Source organism: Crocodylus siamensis, chromosome 1 (assembly GCF_052110815.1).
Source record: "Crocodylus siamensis isolate JL-2025a chromosome 1, ASM5211081v1, whole genome shotgun sequence".
Lineage (NCBI taxonomy): Eukaryota > Metazoa > Chordata > Crocodylia > Crocodylidae > Crocodylus > Crocodylus siamensis.
In genome coordinates, this window is record NC_143395.1 from 358,174,797 (window position 1) to 358,196,701 (window position 21,905).

The following is a 21,905-nucleotide window of genomic DNA, read 5'->3' on the forward strand; positions in this document are numbered from 1 at the left end:
TTTGTCAAACACCCCTGGTGTGGCAGTATTTAAGAATCTGAAACCTACTTTTCTGCAATAGAAATGCAATTGCTATGACAACTCAAAGCAGCTCAATTCTGTTTCTTAAAGCTTAGATTTGAAAATCAAGCAGAACTGTATGGTCAGGCAATCTATTGTGAAAACGGATACTGCATTGAAGGCACATGAGAATTACTTAAGCCTTGGGGAACAAATTCAAGAATTTATTTATTGATACTGAAACTATTTCACTTTAAAAGACAAGAACAAAAAGAAACAAAAGTTCAAAATCCTTTATGCAATATTTATCACTTTTAGACAGACATCTAAGACCACACAAGCTTTGACTCATTCATTAGAGTGAACTTTTCTTTTTCAGCATGCCATATCTGTGCATTCCATTTCAATTAAAATATAAAGAAGCACATCAAATCATTCCTTCTCACAAAGACAAGACCACCTAGTGGTTTCTGTATGCTTAATTCACTCTTTCCTGACACAACTGCTCTAGGCTTTGATTAGCTTTATTTCACTTGCAAGAGACACCCCATGTAGAGGAGACAGAGTGATAAGCTTTCCTGTTGTCTATGTAGTTGTGAAGGAAGCCTGCTTCATTCTGCTTGCTGGGTTACCTGGAAAATAAATTTTAGAAATCAAACAGGCTGTTATTCCTGGACATCATCTAGAATATCTTGAACACCAAAGCAAAATCATGTGAATCTTCTGACAATTGCCAACATATTTCCTGAGGCAAGCATTGCAAGGTCCTTCTTTTAATCCTTTAAATTTGTTGAAGTAAAGACTCATCTTATTTTCTTATACATTTCTACTTCTTTCTGGTATTCGTATGCGTGAGTATGCATCTGGTTAATTCCTTTCAGTTTATTTAAACTCCCTAAATATTTTTTGGTTCTGCTTTCTTTTCTTAAGCAATTGAAGACGGAACAGGAAAGGAAGGAAATTTCAAGGTGGAGAAAATATTGAAGGAAGAGGATACTTTGCATTGTTTTTGATTTTTATGACACCCTAGTTGCGTCTACATGAGGTATGTTAATGTGCATTAGCTTAAGTGTAACAGAAAATCCTAGGCCTGTTACTAGAAAATGGGTGGCCCCTTTAAGAGTTTTTCAGAAACATCCTCTTGGCCTAGCAGGAGTTAAAGGACAGCCCTGAATGGAGGTAAGCTGACTATAGGCATCACTGGACTTGGAGAAAGCTGAAGGCAGAGCTATATAAGCCCTGGGGGTTGAACTAGCCTGGGGAGAGGGCCAGCCCTGGCAGGGGAAGAGTGTGGGCCTCCTGAATGCCCAAAAGTCTGGAGGAAAACAGCTCTGCAGGCCAGGAGACAAGACAGAATGACCCAGAGATAAGAAGAAGCTGGGTAAGCAGGCCTCTGTTCTTCTTTTCTTACATTATAGCTCAGGGGCTTAGTATTTATTTTTCAGTTTAACCCATGGTTTGGGCTGGGACTGTAAGGGGTGGTGTCAGTAGTGTCCATGAGTATCTCCATGGGTATGCACTGCTTTTGAGCCCTACTGGGTCAGGTTCAAGGTAAAGTGAGAGCTGGGGCTCAGAAGCCTCGTCTAGAGAAGCAGGTCTGGGCTACAGGACCAGCCAGAATAGAGGGGGAGAAGCTGGGTGGACTAAAGCCCCCCATAAAAGGGAAGAGAAAGGCATAGAGTGACCTGGAGATGCTGGAACAAGGAATCCCATTTGAATGAAGATTCATAGTCTGTGAGGCATGGGACATGGGGATGAGGTATTATGGAGTCGTGCAATTAGCCCTTAAGGCAGGATCTCTGCATCTTCAGGTGTTCTTGGAGTGATACCAGATCTGGGATGTGCTGGGGCAGCCTTCCTTTTAAGAACCAGAAGGAATGTCAAGATGTGGCAAGTGAGCCAAGAAAGGGAGGACTTTGTGGGGCCTCCAAGGGCTTGCAACCACTCAGGGAATGACACTCTGTTACACTAAGTTAATTCACGTCACAAGCATGTGTCTACATGTCTACACCCTGATTTTGCATTCAACATGGTGAAATTAGGCTAATCACACCAAAATTTGAGACCTGCAAATGCAGATATGAAATTTAGGTATGATTAGTTAAAGTACATTAATGCACATGTAGACATGACCTGGAATTATATTTTGTGCTGGGTCTGCCCAGCCACTAAGGAGACAGCCTGAGCCTAGCTCCAGAGCTCCTGCCTGGGCTCCTGTTCTCTCCCAGGGCCAGGCAGTTCTCTATATAGTTTGCCACTTATAAATGGGTTTTTATTGTTGATGGGTGGGAAGGGGGCTGGAGGGACTCTGTTGGTTGAGGGAAGATGAGGTTCTGTTTTTTGAGGGGATAGGGAAAGGAATGAAGGTGGGTGTTGTGAAGAGAATAAAGCTTTTTTGTTTCACACATGTCCATGTTCTGAAAATGGTGCTGGGGGGGTGGGTAGGGGGTTGAGGGGTGCAGGTAGTGGGGAAGACAGCCAGTGCCCTGGCCCCTGCTAGTGGATATGTGGCTCTCCTGGGGCCTGGGAAAGGGGGAATCTGTTGGTGCCAGCAGGCCAGCACCATGGCCAGCAAGAGCATGGTGTGCTGGTCATCACTGGCAGGGGCAGAGATGGAGCAGTGGGGCATTGAGCATCACAGGCAGGGCCAGGGCCAGCCCTGGCACAGGGAGGCAGAGTGGGCAAGGAGGAAACTGCCACATCCTTCCCTTGGACTGGGCATGTGACTCCTGGGCAGGGAAGGGGCTGGCCAGGGATCAGAGTTTCCAAGGTGGCTGCCAAGTGCTGACTCTGGCTTCTACATGGCAGCCATGTGGTTGGAGGGTGGAGATCCCCCTGGTGGCCACAGGGGCACATGACAGTACTGGAGGGACTTGGGACTAACTTTAGTGCTAAATCCCTGAACAAGTAGACATCTGCCAAAGATTGCTTAATGCACATTAAATTTAGTCATGCATAAAGGACAACAAAAAGTCCTTTTTCAGATATGTGGGGAGCCGGAGGAAAAGCAAGGGCAATGTTGGACCGCTGCTAAACCAGATGGGGCAACTGACAACTGACGCCCAGGAAAAAGCCAACCTATTAAATAGGTACTTTGCATCAGTCTTTCATCAATCCCATGGGACGCCCATGCCTGCTATGGGACAGGGGGATCCGGGTGATGGGGATCCCCTACCCTCCATAAATGCTGACCTGGTGAAGGAACACCTTGAGAAACTGGATACCTTCAAGTCAGCCGGCCCTGACAATCTGCACCCCAGGGTACTCAAAGAGCTGGCAAGCGTCATAGCCCAGCCCCTGGCATGGATCTTTGAAAACTCCTGGTGCTCTGGTGTAGTGCCCAAAGACTGGAAGAAGGCCAGGGTGGTGCCAATCTTCAAGAAGGGAGAAGAGTGGGTCCGGCTAACCACAGGCCCAGCCCATTAGCCTGACTTCTACCTTGGGGAAGATCTTAGAAAAGTTTATTAAGGAGGCCATCCTTGATGGACTGGCCAAGGCTAACATCCTAAGGGATAGCCAGCACGGGTTTGTTGCGGGTAGGTCTTGTTTGACCAATTTCATTTCCTTCTATGACCAGGTGACCTATCACCTGGAAGAGGGAGAAGAGATTGATGTCATATATCTTGACTTCAAAAAAGCTTTTGATCTGGTATCCCATGATCACCTTTGGCCAAACTGGCCAGTTGTGGCCTGGGCTCCACCACGATCCGCTGGCTGGGAAATTGGCTCTGTGGTCGGACCCAGAAGGTTGTAATTGATGGCAGTCACTCATCGTGGTGCCCTGTGACCAGTGGGGTCCCTCAAGGCTCTGTCCTGGGACCCATACTGTTCAACATCTTCATTAACGATGTGGACATTTGAGTCAGGCGTGGACTGGCCAAGTTCGCCGATGACACCAAACTTTGGGGCAAAGCATCCACGCCAGAAGATAGGCGAGTGATCCAGGCTGACTTGGATGAGCTCAGCAAATGGGCGGACGAGAACCTGATGGTGTTTAACACCGAAAAATGCAAGGTTCTCCATCTTGGGAGGAAAAACCTGCAGCATCCTTATAGGCTCGGCAGTGCTATGTTGGATAGCACTACAGAAGAAAGAGACTTGGAGGTCATCACTGACCACAAGATGAACATGAGCCTGTAATGCGATCTGCGGTTAACAAAGCGACCAAAACGCTGGCTTGCATCCATAGATGATTCTCGAGCAAATCCCGGGACATCATTCTCCCCTTGTACTCGGCCTTGGTGAGGCCACAGCTGGAGTACAGCGTCCAGTTTTGGGCTCCACAATTCAAAAAGGATGTGGAGAAGCTTGAGCGAGTCCAGAGGAGAGCCATGTGCATGATCAGAGGTCAGGAAAACAGATCTTACGATGATAGGCTGAGAAACATGGGACTCTTTAGCCTGGAAAAGTGTAGGCTCAGGGGTGATCTGATGGCCACCTATAAGTTTATCAGGGGTGACCACCAGGATCTGGAGGAAAGTTTGTTCACCAGAACGCCCCAAGGGATGACTAGGTCGAACGGTCATAAACTCCTGCAAGACCGATTCAGGCTGGACATAAGAAAGAATTTCTTTACTGTCCTAGCCCCCAAGGTCTGGAACAGTCTGCCAGCGGAGATGGTTCAAGCACCTACATTGAACACCTTCAAGAGTAAATTGGATGCTTATCTTGCTGGGATCCTATGACCCCAGCTGACTTCCTGCCCTTTGGGCAGGGGGCTGGACTCGATGATCTCCTGAGTTCCCTTCCAGCCCTGATGTCTATGAATTATTTGCACATGTAAATGCGCTGCCTGGGTCCTAGGCTCACGCTATGAAAATACAAAGCCTGGTCTCCCAATTCTAAGATGAGTACAACAAGAATACAGGACTCTTGCCTACTCTTAAAGTGTTCTTATCACTAGGCTAACCTTTATGTACATTACATATTAGACAGTCATCAGTTAAACAACAGGAAAGGCTTAAGTTATTTGTTATAAAATTCTTTGCATATCTGAGCAGGATTTATTTTTTTATTGTTGTTCTTATACTTCAATATGCCAGTATGTTGGGGTTTTTTTTTCTTTCGTGTAGTAACATGGCTAACAACATGTTGGTCTGACTGTGTGAACCAGTGTTATATGGGCAATCCTTACTAAGTTGAAAACCACATGCAGATCCCTGTTAACTTCATTGAAATAACATATATCCAGAGTTTCTTCCCACAATTAGAGGTAACATTAATTCAGGTTTTCTTGGGCTTTGATTAGCTCCAGTTTTCATTTCCACAAAAATGAAGATTATCCAAGAAATAAAAAGCTCCATACTACTTCAACTCAATTGTATTTACTAGAAAATAGGTACAGTTGATCCACTAAAATAGTAGTGATAAATCTTGGGCAGAATTCTATTTTACCTAGTGGATAACCTAGGTGCTGCTTGAGACCAACTATGAGTTATCTGACTAAGGGTGAAGGTACTTGTTACACCTAGGCCATATAAAATGTATTAAATGTAAATAGGTGTTAAAGTTAGAATGTGCTATGAGCAGTCACCCATTAAGAATTAATACCTTTTCTTTCCTGCATAGCTCTAACTTGCCCCTGGAGGACTGGTGAACAGGGTGTGACTAGGAACCAGGACATCTGGGCTCTGTACCTGATCCAGGGAGTAATGGTTAGGAGTAGTGCATCTTTGGGTGCTGAAGGACTGCAGATCGCTTACTTTATCTCTGTGGAGCAGATTGAAGTTACCCTAACACAAGCTAGGTAGTGTAACCCAAAGTTAACCCTCACCTGAAGTGGTATAATTTTGAGATGTTCAAAGGGCACTTAGAAGTCATTAGCAGGATTTAACATGCAGATGTTCTTGTTTTAAGTGCTCATAATATAGTCTAAATGTAACATGTAACGTCACCCTGAAGTGTAAGAGCAATTGTATTATTCCCTCTAGGCACATAAGTGACCTTATTAGAACAATAAAGATCACTCCAAAGAGTGATTCTGTTCTTATAAGGGGCCACTTATATCCTTAGAGGGGTAATAAAATCACTCCATTTGAGTCATGTACCACTCAAGCTATACTTTGGACCTCCACCGGGTGAAATAAAACTCTGCTCTTTGTATCCTCTGAAACGGCTTAATTTATAATACCCCCCCACCCAAATAAAGACGATATGTTCAGGGGGGTTTTTCCACTCGTGCTTATTCAGTCCAGACAACCATCATTTAAGTTCCATTTAAAGGTGACAGAACAGGAGAAACTAATTACAAAATATAAATAACTAAAGAAGAACTAAAGCCAGAAGAATTCAAATATAGGAAAATGATTAAGCACCAATCTATGAAACATACTATTTTAATTGATCATATTGTGAGACTATTATATACTCATACTACATTCTAACTGAAAAATCTTAACCTTTTTTGAAAGGACATTTGAGGAATGAAAAGTGAGAGAGGTATAAACAAACCTGCTTGGTCCATGGGAATTTGAGAGTTCAAAGCAACTTCAGATGTCAGATTTTAATTTGCAGCATGTCTAACTCCTAATTAACCTAACTATGATGCTCAGCTAGGAAGTGGATTGGAAAAAAAAAAGCATGTTTCCAGTATAACAGATAAATAGGTAGCTATTACCTAGGTGTTGTTTGTGGATAGTTTACCTCCTCAGAGATCTTAAAATGGGATTGTTTGCCAGTAATGAGTTTTCCCTGGGTAAGCAATTGCTTTTGTAGACATATAGTGCATTGGAAGGGTCCATTTGCTAGTAGACTATATATATGTGTAATCTGCCTGTAAACTATATAGGTACAGTTTATAAGGGAAATCTGAAAAAAATGTGATGTATTCGGAAAGATTTTATTCTTGTAAACAGAAGCTGTTTTATGGACTTTCCTCTTGCTCAGAATCATATTCTTTAAGCATTCAGGCTAATATTGGTATTTTGTAACATGATTAGTTTTAGCTGACCAAAGAATATAAAGATACAGATATGAATGCTTTATGGAACTTGCTTTCTTACTAAAAGGTGCTTGTGTCAGTGAGTAACTAGAGTTAGGCATCTAAATCCATACCTAGGATTGTCAAAAAGGTTCTGTTTAGGTACATTTTTTAAGCCTAATTTTAAGTCATTTTTTTTTAATTGTCATAGTTTATGATTTTTAAAAAAATAATTAGGGGAAAGCAGCTTTATGAATTGTGTTTGGGGCTGGTTTATCTTTAATTCAAGAATGCATTTAAACATAATGTCATTTAAGTTTATTGACTTAGGCATGTGCTTACAGCCAATCATGTGCTTAATTGCTACTTTGAATGATGGTCTTAATTTTTTACATCAAAAACACTGCATTAATCAACATTTAATAATGGGGGTTTTTTTCAACAGGAAAAGGTAATCTACAGTGCTCTTGGGAGAGAGGTTACAGGTGAAGGAAAGGCAGCACATGAGCCTAAGAGAAGACTGAATTATGGGAAAGGGAGGCCACAGAGAGGAATGTTTTCCAAAATAGAAGAAAATTCAGCTCATTCTGGTTCTGAACAAGGGCTGATTCTTCATGCTCCAAAGCAATTTATCTTTCCAAAAGTTCTTAAGACCCTCTCTTCTCTTTCACTCTAAGAAATGGCTTGATATAGTTCTAAGAAGGTTTTCTGTGTATTTATTTTATAGACTTGTTTGAAGTTCCCAGCCTGTTTGTGCTAGACCATAAAATACCGACACTACCTGTAATAAGGTGAATACCCTTTTGTTTTAAACTATTATACCATAGAATTCTTCAACTTGTTCAGAGTTCTGTTTTCAGAATCTGGAATGGGCTTCCAAGGATGCTGGTGCTCTCCCCTGCCTTGGGGGTCCTTAAAAGGAGGCTAGACGTGCACCTGGCTGGGGTCATCTAATCCCAGCACTCTTTCCTGCCCATGGCAGGGTGGGGTCAGACTCAATGATCTGCTGAGGTCCCTTCCAACCCAAACGTATATGAACCTATGAACAGTATTAAAATATCAGTACAGCTTTGTGGCCGTGGATAAGCATTGCTCACTCTTTTATGTCAGGCTTAAACTGAATCTATTCCCAAGTCCTTTCAGTAATGCATCATCACAGTACCTTATTTTGATGAAGCATTTCACAAATACATCATCACAGGACTGTTAGTCAAAAGATGGCACCATCTAGGATAAACAGATTCAAGAGCAGATTCTCTTTAATTACAGGACAGAAGGTATCCTGATGTTCCTTAGAGACAAAATGTTGGTGCCAAGAATTAATATACTTTTCATCTCTGTGTAGTAGTCTGACAAATAAGGGGAAGCAGCTGAAGAGAGCTCACAGTTACTTTATCAAGAGGCTAAGATTAAAACAAAGTTAAACATGAAATAATACTTCCCTTTACTAAAAAAATAATAGATAATGTATATTTCAACACTTCAAAGTGCTTTAAAAAAGCATTGTCAAATCAAGGTTGAGTCACATAGGCTGTTTAAAACTAACCTACTAGAAAATGAAATATTTTCATTATATTTTTAAGAATAATTTCTTAAATATTCCCTTTCTTCAGTAGTTCCACTAAGCTAAATTAAAAATCACTGGGCATGTCTACATGTGCATTTAAGTGTGACTAAATTGAATGTACATTAAGCTAATGTGCATTAAGCAATTTTTAGCAGGTGTTTATTTGTGCAGGGACTTGGTACTAAAGGTAGTCCCAAGTCCTTCCAGTGCTACCATGCACCCCTGGAGCCATTGAAGGGAGCTTCAACTTCTAGCCACATGGCTGCCAGCACTTGGTATCCATCTTGGAAACTCTGATCCCTGGCCAGCCTCTTCCCTTCCCAGGAACCACATGCCCAGTAGAGGGGCAACACATGGCAGCTCAGTCCTTGCCCACCCTCCCATCACATGCCCTGGCTTCCCCTCCCTCTGCCCCTGTCCATGCCCCTGCCAGTGATATCCAGAACCCTGCTGCTTCAGTCCAGCCCCTGCCAGGGATGACCCATGCCCTGTGCTTCTGCTAGTGATGGTGCTGGTCCTGCTGATCTCAACACCCTCAACACTCCACCCAGGTCCCAGAAAAACCTTGCACTCACTAGCAGGGCCCAGGGCACTTATTGTAGGAGGCTACACCAAAACCCCTCCTCCTGCACTCCCTACTCTGGCCCACCTGCCCTGCTGCCTATCTTCTGCCTACCTCCAACATCACTCTCAGGACACACATATGGGAGATTACCCTCACAACACCCCTCTTCCCAATCAATAGAGCCGGTCCAGCACCCTCCCCAATCACCAACAATAAAAAACTCACTTACAGTTGGGAAACTATATACAAGGGGAAATCTATATACAACATTTTGGGTCTTAAAGTCCAGAGATGGAGGCCATTGGGGGCCCTGGGGCAGGTGCCCAGTACCACAGCCCCTAGATGTTCTGTGGGGCTGGACTCAGGTCAGCCCGCTAGTTGCAGGGCATACCCAGCACTAAAGTTAATGCTGGGTCATGTCTACACATGTGTTAATGCACATTAACTAATTGTGCCTAAATTTGACACCTGCATTTTCAGGTATCCAATTTAGGTGTGATTCATCTAAGTTAATTCACATTAAGAGCTTGTAGATGTAGATATGTGCCCATAATACACATTAACTTAGGTTAATGCACATTAACACATCTCATGTAGATGCACCCACTGTGTAGTTCTTTCTGTGTAGCATGAAATAAAATATAGTATAACAAACAATAAATAAGAAGCCATTATCACATTGAATTTGGCTAGGCACTCCCTAATAGAAGTTTTCAATTTTATACTGAATATTTCAGTGACTTTATATTTTGAGATATAATTAATTTGTAAGTTGAGATGTAAATCAATTTGGGTGAACTTGGTGGTTAAGGTGCAAGTGAGGGGTAAGTTATCTAGAAGGAATTCCACTAGGATACTGGCAAGCAGAGCAATGCAACATTTTTCTAGTATAGGTAGGAGAACTTAAAAGTGTAATTCTCTATAGGCAGAATTTGTATACTCAATGGCCTATTGGATCTAAATTCTGTGGCAGGGTTTGGAAGTATGTTTGTGCAGCCAACTGAAAATTTTTCAGCATCTCAGATTAAATTAAAATATAAAAAGATAGTGTGCTAATGAATTTAATATGAAAATAAAATCAGTGCAATACTCCCTTTGCTACTATTCTGATCTGAAATTCCATTTATTGTCCATTATCCCCATATCTTTGTGTGTCAGATTTCTGTACCATTAGCACAATATGGAAACATAAAGTTGTTAGGGGAAAGCTGGAGCTTGTGGCTCCTGGGTTACATACAATTTTTTTCCTAATGAAATATTCTGTATAGAAATGACAGAAAGCAGCCTTATGACATGTTCAGTGTTCCTTGATACTTGCTTCAGTTCCTTCTGCAGCATATGTTAGGGGTTTGCTTTCTTCCTGGATCTTCCTTGCAGTTCCTTTCCCAAAAACACAGGACTAGAAGGAAAGAAGACACATGGGTCCTGTACTTGCTGAAATTCTTCTGTAGTCACAAAAATGCCATAAGCTAAACTGAATAAAAACTCACTTTTAATGGACAAAGCATCTACACAAGGGATTATACAGGTATGATAATATCTGTATTAGGATTTTTGTGCAACTAGAAAACACTTTTTTAAAGAAAGTTTGTGTACATGGAGTCATATATACATAAAAGTATTTGGCTTTCAGTTAAATTAAATTCAAATTTTAAAAAATCAATCAAATTTAAATTATATGCATGCACACACCCACATACATATATAACTTAATGGGTTTAAATTAGCATCCTACATGATATCTGAACTACTTCCCTCTGTAAAAAAGGTCAAAGATGACATTACATTTGAAAATCTGACTCTATGACATTAACAGTGAAACCCCCTATCTCCTTTGGGCCATGTTTATGAAAGAAAGTTTATGGGAAACATTTTATTGTGTTACAGCAGAACTCAGAAATTCTGTAAGTCCTCACCGTATGCAGATATGGTGATCAAAAGTGAAGCATTTCTCAGCTTTTCAGTGGCTATTCTGGTACTTTCTGGTAGAATGCACCATGACATTATGTATTATGTAAAGCAGGCACCATGCCACATAATTCTAGGTGCTAAAGGACTCTCTTCTTTGTTCTATATTTTATAGCTCCAGTATCTCTTTCAATATCTTTTGTGGAGTTTCTGTTGAAAGCCTTGAGTCTCTCAGACAAGGTTTTTTGGGTAAATCTAGTATCTTTCATTAGACCAACTAAAATAGTTGGGGGAAAAAAAAACTTCTTTGCAAGCTTTCAGGTACAAATACCCTTCTTCAGGCAGAGGAAGTGTCTGCAGTTGTTTTATGCTGTTCCTGGATGGGATAAAAGCCAGGACCCAGTATGCAAGAATGCAGGTCAGTGAAAATGCAAATGTGTGGAAGTGAAGGTTAGACAGGGTGAGAGACATTGGGTGAGAAACAGGTTGGTGGGTGGAGCAGGGATGGTGACCTAGTGATAAAATGTAGCTGGTAAATTGCAGAGAGGTTACCTGGGTTATCAAATGGTAGGCAGGCTGTAATTTTCTATAAATCCAATGTCTATATTTAGTCCATGATTTTTTGTATCCATAGTTTCATATCTTCATAGTTTCTAGGGTCAGAAGGGACCTGAGTAGATCATCTAGTCTGACCCCCTGTCATGGCAGGAAAGAGTATTGGGGTCAAACGACCCCAGCAAGGTGTACATCTAGCCTCCTCTTAAGGACCCCCAAGGTAGGAACCAGCACCACTTCTCTTGGAAGTTGGTTCCAGATTGCAGCCGCCCTGACCATGAAGTAGCGCCTCCTGATATCTAGCCTACATCTACCCTCTGCCAGCATGTGACCATTATTCCTGGTCACTCCTGGTAGTGCTCGGGGGAACAGGGACTTCCCCAGTGCCTGCTGGTCCCCTCTGACTAGTTTGTAACAGGCCACTAGATCCCCCCTCAGCCTTCGCTTGTGGAGGCAGAACAGGTTCAGGTCTCGTAGCCTCTCTTCAGAAGGCCTTCCCTGTTGTCCCCTGATCATGCAAGTGGCCCTCCTCTGGACCCTCTCCATGATGTCCACATCCCTCTTGAAGTGCAGTGCCCAGAACTGGATGCAGTACTCCAGCTGTGGCCTGACCAGTGCTGCATAGAGGTGGAGGATCACCTCTTTGGACCTGCCTAAGATGCATCTGTGGATGCATGACAAGGTACTGTTGACCTTCCTGACTACATCCCCACACTGCTGGCCCATGTTCATCTTGGAGTCAATGATGACTCCAAGATCCTTTTTCACCTCTGTACCAACAAGAAGGGAGTTCCCCCACCTGTAGGTATGGTGCCAGTTTTTCCCAGGTGCATCACTTTGCACTTGTCTGTGTTGAATCCCATCCTACTCTCATCCGCCTACCCTTGTAACCTGCCTAGGTCCAATTGCAGACTATTCCTCCCTTCTAGCATGCCCACATCCCCCCCACATCTTAGTGTCATCAGCAAATTTGAAAGGGTGCTTTTTACACCCTCATCCAAGTCACTGATGAAGATGTTGAACAGTGTGGGCCCGAGGACCGAGCCCTGAGGAACCCCGCAAACTTCCAGTAGGTTGAAGTTTGTAGGCTGATCTGTGAAAGGTGTTTTGTAAACTGCCTTTGAGAATTAGAACTGATAGATTGGGGAGAAAGTGTTTTCTTGTGAGAAATGTGCATCCACAGGTAATTGGGTATCTCTGTCTTTGATAGATTTTCACTGTGAGTTCATTCTGGTACATGGTTGTTTGGTTTCTCCTACATATTTTCCATCAGGACATTTAGTGAACTGGATGAGATATATTACAATTCTGGAGGTGTAGGTGTAAGATCCAGGATCTCTGAAGGTTTTATTGTGGAGTATAGTTATTGTGGGAGTGGTGGAGATACGTGTTCCTTCATGTGCGGAGACCCTGGTTTTCTCTGATAAAAAAAAAAAAAAATCCCCAATTTTCAGATAAAAAAACATAACCAAAATCCACATTTTTCTGTGATAAAAAAGAAATGCCACTAATATTTAAAGATATAGATTTCATAGATTTCATAGACATTAGGGCTGGAGGGGACCTCAGGAGATCATCGAGTCCAGCCCCCTGCCCAAAGGGCAGGAAGTCAGCTGGGGTCATAGGATCCCAGCAAGATAAGCATCCAATTTACTCTTGAAGGTGTTCAATGTAGGTGCTTGAACCACCTCCGCTGGCAGACTGTTCCAGACCTTGGGGGCTTGGACAGTAAAGAAATTCTTCCTTATTTCCAGCCTGAAACAGTCTTGAAGGAGTTTATGACCGTTCGACCTCGTCATCACTTGGGGCGCTCTGGTGAACAAATGTTCCCCCAAATCCTTGTGTTCACCTCTGATAAACTTATAGGTGGCCATCAGATCATCCCTGAGACTACGCTTTTCCAGGCTAAAGAGTCCCATGGCTCTCAGCCTGTCATCATAAGATCTGTTTTCCTGACCTCTGATCAAGACCTGTTTTCCTGACCTCTGATCATGTGCGTGGCTCTTCTCTGGACTCTCTCAAGCTTCTTCACATCCTTTTTGAATTGTGGAGCCCAAAACAGGACGCAGTACTCCAGCTGCAGCCTCACCAGGCCGAGTACAAGGGGAGAATGACGTCCCGGGATTTCCTCGAGAAGCATCTATGGATGAAAACCAGAGTTTTGGTCACTTTACTAGCCGCAGCATCGCATTGCAGGCTCAATGTTCATCTTGTGGTCAATGATGACCCCCAAGTCTCTTTCTTCTGTAGTGCTATCCAATGTAGCACTGCCGAGCCTATAAGGATGCTGCAGGTTTTTCCTCCCAAGGTGGAGAACCTTGCATTTTTCGGTGTTAAACACCATCAGGTTCTCATCTGCCCATTTGCTGAGCTTGTCCAGGTCAGCCTGGATCACCCACCTATCTTCTGGCGTGGATGCTTTGCCCGAAAGTTTGGTGTCATCGGTGAACTTGGCCAGTCCACGCCTGACTCCAATGTCCACATCATTAATGAAAATGTTGAACAGGATGGGTCCCAGGACAGAGCCTTGAGGGACCCCACTGGTCAGTGGGCACCACGATGAGTGACTGCCATCAATTACAACCCTCTGGGTCTGACCACAGAGCCAGTTTCCCAGCCAGCGGATCGTGGTGGAGCCCAGGCCACAACTGGCCAGTTTGGCCAAGAGGTGATCATGGGATACCAGATCAAAAGCTTTTTGAAGTCAAGATATATGACATCAATCTCTTCTCCCTCGTCCAGGTGATAGGTCACCTGGTCATAGAAGGAAATGAGATTGGTCAAACAAGGCCTACCCGCAACAAACCCATGCTGGCTATCCCTTAGGATGTTAGCCTTGGCCAGTCCATCAAGGATGGCCTCCTTAATAAACTTTTCTAAGAACTTCCGCAGGATAGAAGTCAGGCTAATGGGCCTGTGGTTAGCCGGATCCACTCTCCTCCCTTTCTTGAAGATCGGCACCACATTGGCCTTCTTCCAGTCTTCGGGCACTACACCAGAGCACCAGGAGTTTTGAAAGATCCGTGCCAGGGGTTGGGCTATGACGCCTTGGAAGCTCCTTGAGTACCCTGGGGTGCAGATTGTCAGGGCCGGCTGACTTGAAGGTATCTAGCTTCTCAAAGTGTTCCTTCATGAGGTCAGCATTTATGGAGGGTAGGGGATCCCCATCACCCGGATCTCCCTGTCCCATAGCAGGCATGGGCATCCCGTGTGACTGATGAAAGACTGACGCAAAGTACCTATTTAATAGTTTGGCTTTTTCCTGGGCGTCAGTTGTCAGTTGCCCCATCTGGTTTAGCAGGGGTCCAACATTGCCCTTGCTTTTCCTCCGGCTCCCCACATATCTGAAAAAGGACTTTTTGTTGTCCTTGATGCTTGAAGCTAGTTGGAGTTCAGTTGCAGCCTTGGCTTTCCTGGTTTGCTCCCTGCAGGACCGGACCAGCGCAGAATAATCCTCCTTGGAGGTGAATCCCATGCTCCATCCTTTGTAGGCTTTCCTTTTTAGCCAAGGGAGTTCCGCTAGTTCCCTGGAGATTGTGTTTTTTAATTTTGATCATGGAAAAATGTGGATGTTGGATTGGTGTTTTAATACAAGTATTGGGGATTTTTTTTATCAGAGAAAACCAGGATCCCCGTGTGTGTTCCTTCTCCATGATGATGATGCCAAAGAGGTCCCCCCAAAGATGTAGTCTATTTTTCTAATGGGCTGTGCAATTCTTTTGTACTTGCACCAGCTGTACAGTAGGATTGTGAATAGGAATACCAGTGTGAATTGTGTGTGGAAGAGGTTCACAAAATGAATGAATGAATGAATGAATGAATGAAGAGATGCTGCAGAAAATAGTGAGCAAGTGCAGGCATTTCATGGAAATCTGTACAGCTGTACATGGAATGGCGGGATAAGACTGTGATTCAGGTGTTTAGTAGTGGTTGTGTTTAGTAGTGGTTGGGCAACTCTTGAATGCCAAAAGCAACATTACTGGACCTGTATGTTGAGTTTATCCTTACAATTCAGTACTCTGACAAAAGCAGACTACCTCTGTCAGTCAGGAAATGGATGGCAATCATGTTCAATTTTTTACCACTCACAGGAAATTGTTTTGGGTAGGAAGGTTCATATTTGGAGCTGAAGCATGAAAGGCCATCCAAAAGTATCCCCTTGAGAAAGTTGTGACTTTGGGTAATATAAAAGAAATAAGTGAATGGCTTGAGGCAATAGGTTTCCTGAAGAAAGAGCAGAGATTGCTCACATATCCCTATCTGCTGCTGCCTTTGCTCCCAGTTTCTGAAAACTTCAATAGGAATAAGTACATTCCCAGTGATGCAGCTCCTGGTAAATCACAAAGTGGTTAAAAGGCATTCTGGCCAAGAAAGATATATAATACTCAATTTTTCAGGCACGTAGGCCTGGCAGAAAAGCTGCAAGGAAGGACGTTCTTCCCTTACTGCCACTTCCACAATAGAAGCACTGAAATGCCAAAGGTTGTTTTGAGGGAAATGACCTAACCTCTGCTCCCCTGACTCACGAAGCCATATATTGGGCAACAATAAAGAGAAGTTTGTCTACCTCTTAAGCAGATGCATAATGACAGCTAAGAAGGTTTTTGAGTGTTTGAAGAGGTTCTGGAAATATCTCATGACAAGGCAATATCCCCATAGTTGTTACCACCAGCTGGGTGCTGCACAAAATTTGCCAGGCTAAAGGTGAAACTTTGCCAGTGGGATGGCAGATGGAAGGAAAGAGAGATTGCCTACAGATTTTTAAGCATCCAGAAACAGTGCCCACCATGATGATGTTCAGCTGACGGAAGCCTCGAGAGAATGCTTCATTGCTCTGTTGTGAATTACATCAATATTTACTTACAAAGGCAACACTTCTTTTTCTGGAGCAGGTTGATTATATATCTGTACATGTAGGCAGCTCAGAATATTTTAATGCTCAGAATGGCATTCAGTATGCAATAATAAAGATTTTATTTGAAGTATCAACAAACAGTAATGCAATGTTTAAATTCAGTATGAACAGACAGATCGAGCAAAGCTACAAGCAGGCGACCTGACAACACAACTGAAGTGAGAAAAAAAATGTAAACACTACTAACATAAGCATATGCAAAAGTCTTGCGGGAATTCCTAAAGACTAATATATGTAAATATGTGGTTTCCTTTCCCTTCCAACAGTGTTAAATAGCGTTCTTGAGAGTGGTGGTACCTTGACTGATAGTGCAGCAAGAGATAAAGGTCCTTGTAAGTGGCTGTTTGCCATTGGCTAAAGCAAGGTTACTTCTGATGGCTGATTATTTTTTGCAGCATCTCATCTGGTATTTCAGTAAATTCATTGTCCCAGTGCACTCCTTTATGTACATCTCTCCTTATGTCTCTCTCTCAGCATATTTTTCTTTCTGTTCCCAGAGCTCACTCCTGTTCCACTATTGCTCAGATGCATCTGTGTATTTTAGTAGCTCAGAAGCTTCCTGGAAGCTCTCTTAACCTTCCTCATCAATGTCAGTCTTGTTGTTATTGTTGAGGGTGCCATCAAGGCCATCCCAAACAAAGATACTGATAAAAGAGACAGGGAGCTAGTTAGTTTTGCTATGGTAACACAAAGGAAAAGATGACTGTAAAGATTCCCTAAAATTGTCTGCTATAAAGATGTTCTGGGAGATGTTTCTGGGGGCTGACTCCTTTCAAGTGAACTTCCTCTATGACAGTATACTGCCACAATGTGTTTGATAGAGCACTACACATCCCGTGTTTTGGGGGGTGTAGAACTGTGGTTGGGGACATGGCAAGAATAAACAAAGTAAAAATTCAAAAAAAGTCATTACAATGTATTGGGACTTGGGGTAATATCTCACTGCTGAGGGTAAGCAATAGGGCTGTGTGAAATTTCACCAGCCATTTCCTTCTGACACTGTTTTGACCAATTTTGGGGTCAAAACAGCAAAATCAGCACAAAACAAAGGCCATCAAAATAGCCTTGAAACAAAACAAAGCTGGTCAAAACATTTCAAAAGTTGAAAAATTTTGAGCATAGGCTGGGGATGGGAAGTCTGTCCAGCTGGGCTGACTTCCCATCCCCAGTGCCAGTTCTGGCAGGGTCTGGGAGGCAGCCCATCTGGGCTGCTTCCTGGTGCCCCATGCTAGATCGCGTTGAGGGTGGGAGGCAGCCCTACCAGGCTGCTTCCTGGTGGCCTGTGCTAGATTGCACTGTGGCCAGGAGGCAGCCCAGTGGGGCTGCTTATCCATCCCCTGTGCTAGATTGCATTGGGGCTGGGAGGCATCCCAGTGGGGCTGCTTCCCCGTCCCCCATGCTAGATCGTGCTGGGTCCGGGAGGCATCCTAGTGGGGCCTCCTGATCCTGGTGTGATCTAATGCAGGCACTGGGAAGCAGCCCCACTGGGCTGCCTCTCGCCCCCAGCGCGATGTAGCACTGGGGATGGAAAATCAGCCCAGCTGGACAGACTTCCCATCCCCAGCAAAACTTGAAACAGTGTCAAAACAGCCTTTCTTTTTTGATGGGATGGAATGGAATGGAAAAACTATTTCAACTCAAAATGAAATTCAAGATGAAACACTGTTCCTTCAAACCATCAAAACTCAAGGTGAAATGGAATGGTGCACTTTGGCACAACCCTAGTAAGCAATGCCCAGAGAAAGCAGATGTTGAACATGGCCAAAGAACAATTAGAACATTTCATAGAGAACCTGTTATGTCCAGCAAAGTGCTCACAGAGTGTACCCTGGTAAAATAAATACAGTGTTTATACTCAGAATACTGAAGTCTTGATCACATGTCCAAACCACCAGCCCTGTTTGCTGCCTATAAATACTGCTGTACCACTGAAAAGGGGCAGGCACAATATAGCAGAGAGCTTGGTTCTCTAATTCATTAGGTTTAGCTTCCCAGTAAGTTCTGTTAAATATGCCAATATTTGCAATCCCCACATACCTTTGGATCTATGCCCATGGGAAAGGGCATGGTTTTCCAATCCAGTGAATTGGAGGAGAATGTTGAAAGGAAGGTAATGTGTAGAGGGAAAGCAAGGACAGCTGCATTACTTAACAGAGTTGTCTTCCCTTCCCTTCCAATGCTCCCTCTGCTGGGACTGGCTTTGGCTTTGGCTGTCCTGCATTTGGAATAGTGTCTGGCTATATAAAAGGAGAGTTAAAGTCTGCCTTAGCATCTCTCTACTGCCTATCCAAAAGGTTATTCTCCTCCTCCCTCTACTTTTTCTCAATGTGGAACTCAGTAGTTCCTTCCTTGGTGCTTCTATGAGGTATCCTGCAAGTTAATCAAGGTGTGAATGATGATTAAGTCCCCTCCAAAAATGATAGGGACTCCACAGAGGTCAGTAAGGTAGTTCTGATATATTTTGTTTTTGTTGTTGTGTTGTTGTTGTTGCAGGATCACTGTGGCAGTTTCACAGATCTCTGGCCTTGGCCCAGCATTGGTTTTCCTTCTGCTTATACTTTGTCTTCTCTTCTTAAACATCTCTATTCCTGCAGAACCAGGGTTGAACTTCTCTCCACAAGCTGAGAAGAGATCCAGTCCTTCCTTCTTGCTCCTGGCATGAACATACATAGCTTCCTTCTCTTTCAGGCCAGCTCTGCTTACTGCTTCCTCATGTGGTCTGACAAGAAAAGGTGTTTTCCAAATCAGGAGGTGGATTCTGGTCTGATAAGGGTAGGTGGCATCCTGATCAGTTTGGCCTTGACCAATAAAGGCCAAAATTTGTGGCTAGTGCAGTGATCATTAGGTTCAGTAAACACAAGGATATGATGACTGAGAAAAACTAAACAACCTTTACTGTGGAACAGTGGGCAACCCCTGCAGTCTCCTTGTCTTTTTGTAACTCCTAACAGCTGCTACCTAGCTGAGGAACTATCTCCTCATTCCCAACTCTTTTAAATTAGAGTCAATTTAGAGACTGTCTCTAAATTATAATTCTTATCACTACATCTTCCCTAGCCATAGCTATAAAAGTCATTTAACACACAAAGCAAGTAACACCCATCTAAGGAGACGAGCTTACTAGCGCATCACTCTTAAGTGAGTCTCTACCACCTATTTTCCTATCCCCTTACCTGCGACTTTTTAAATAAGTCTCTGTGTGTCTTTAAGGAGGTTTCACTTTCTTCTGAGACTGATGAAGTAGCAGATCAAGTTTCTGATTTGGTTTTGGTAGGAAGCTTTTCCTCCAAGGCTTGATAGATTTAAGTCCTTATACTGGGATCTGACTGACTGGCACTTTTGGCAGCTATGTTTCTGCACATAGCTCAAAGGTCATTTAGCTACAGAGTGCTTAGGCTTATTTCCTCTTTCTATGTGAGTATTTTGTATTTCTTCCCATAAGGACATGATTTTTATTTGTTCTGGAGCAATTAGTTTCTTCCTAAAAGACTGTGCACACTTGGGCTGTGACAAACAAGAGGGTCATCTCAAGGCATGAATTTTGTGTCTTCTTGTGTTTATAGCACATAATTAGATTCAGTTTCTCTCAACCTGCCAGATCTAAAATAGGTGTAACCTCCTGAGGTACAACAGTGAATAAGAATTTGTATATTTTAGTTTTGTATTGGATCCCAGAAATTCCTTAGATATTATCTGGGTGGTTGTATGCCACCAAATCCCTGGGCATTCCTCCCTCCTGCTGTGAGCAAGAACAACAGGGAAGGGCACCCCTGAAGAGACAGTGACCCCACTGGAGGGAGGAATCACCTAGTGGCTGAGTGTGCCCAGGGATTTGGTGGCATACAATCACCCAGATAATATCTAAGGAATTCTGTGACATTATAAGTGAGGCCAAAAGAGCTCTCCTCGAAAGGGGGAATCCCAGAAGAGAAAGACTGGGGGAGGGAAGGATACCAACCTCTCATGGTGTATGACTGCTTTGGTTTAATATTATGATGAGTGCTGCCATGTCTTTATTTTAGTTCACTACCTCCATTGGAAGTTTAGTAAAAGCAAAAAACAAGCCGTGGAGACTCATAATTGTCTTTGACTGAACAGCTAGGTCCCAACGGCAATCAGGATTCTCACAAGCCCTAACTAAAAGATGTATTGACTGACCCAAGTGCTGTTAAGATTAAAGGGTGGACATGGACATGGTGTAGGGGCTGGTGGAGCCAGGTGCTTACACCTCAACAACAACAGGAGTATGTGAGCAAGAACAACAAGGAAGAGCACCCCTGAAGAGACAGTGACCCCACTGGACAGTTTTCCCACTTCTGACAGCTATTGGCTCAATACCTTACCCAAAGGTTTCTGCCCCTCATAGGTACCATCTTACTCCAGCCAGGGTTCCTATCACCTGGGCCAAGGCTCTTCTTATACCATAAGCTTAGACTCTCACTTATGGCTCCCATCTGAAGCAACTCCTTTCATTCTCTTTTTTTCTTTTTTTTTTTTTGCAGGTCTGGAGAGTCTGGAGCCTTCAGCATCCTGGAAAGCCCCTGCTAGCTGTTTTCATCCACAGGACCCTACCATGGCTACTGCTCCAGCATTCCCTGACCAGTGTCTCCTTACCAGCACCAGTAAGTATACTACCCCTCACCTTAACCCCTTTTCTGGGATCCATACTCCAGTCCCTGAGGCTGGGAATTCTCCTTTCCCCCAGAGTCTTGGCATCCCTCTTTTAAGTTTTGCACACCCCTGACATCATTGTCTGGCATCCAGTTAAAAGGGGCCATGCTCGCATTCCTTACAGCCTTGTTGCTTCCTTCCCTGTGTCAGCTCGACCACCAAGTAAGCATAGCAGAGGCGAATTCTGCCACCCCACTACACACAGTAACAATAATGCCATAGAGGCACATGTAGATGCACCCAGTAGATTTCTGATAGTTTAAGGTTTACATCACTTGTGGGGGTAGTAGTAGTTAAATGATACAAACCTATGGTTTTATTGGCTTACAGATACTTTATGTGTGGATGCTTGCAAACTTTTCGTCAACAGAAAAGGACTTCTCTTGAAAAACTTTCTGGAATAGAACAGACCTTATACTGTCAGCCCAACTTATTAGTTTCTAACAATGCATTGGAAGAAATGGGACAATACAAACCTTTCAGAGCTATTGTTTCAAGCTATGTGCAATACACAAGACTCCTACACTTTTCTAGTTTATATTTAGTTGATATTTTCATAGCTAATTTTTTTTACACAAAGCTTTGATTCTGGAGATTGATTTAAAAGGTGGACAAAGTGAAGGGATGGCAATAATACAACCAAAGGAAAATAACCTTGACTGTGCATTTTAATTAACTAAACTGAGACAATATAAACCACAGGTAATCAACAGAAACAGTTAATAGTAAATACAATTTTTGAAAGATTGATAATTTTTAATAATAATATAAAGTAATATTTTTAAACACTCATTATGTTTTCCTT

The 21,905-nt window shown here is 43.2% G+C and overlaps 1 pseudogene; it reads left to right on the forward strand.

Moving 5' to 3' along the window:
• The window catches only part of LOC149874941 (uncharacterized), a 119,156-nt pseudogene extending 97,652 nt beyond the window's left edge, over positions 1 to 21,504 (forward strand).
• Positions 21,505 to 21,905: the final 401 nt, after the last annotated feature.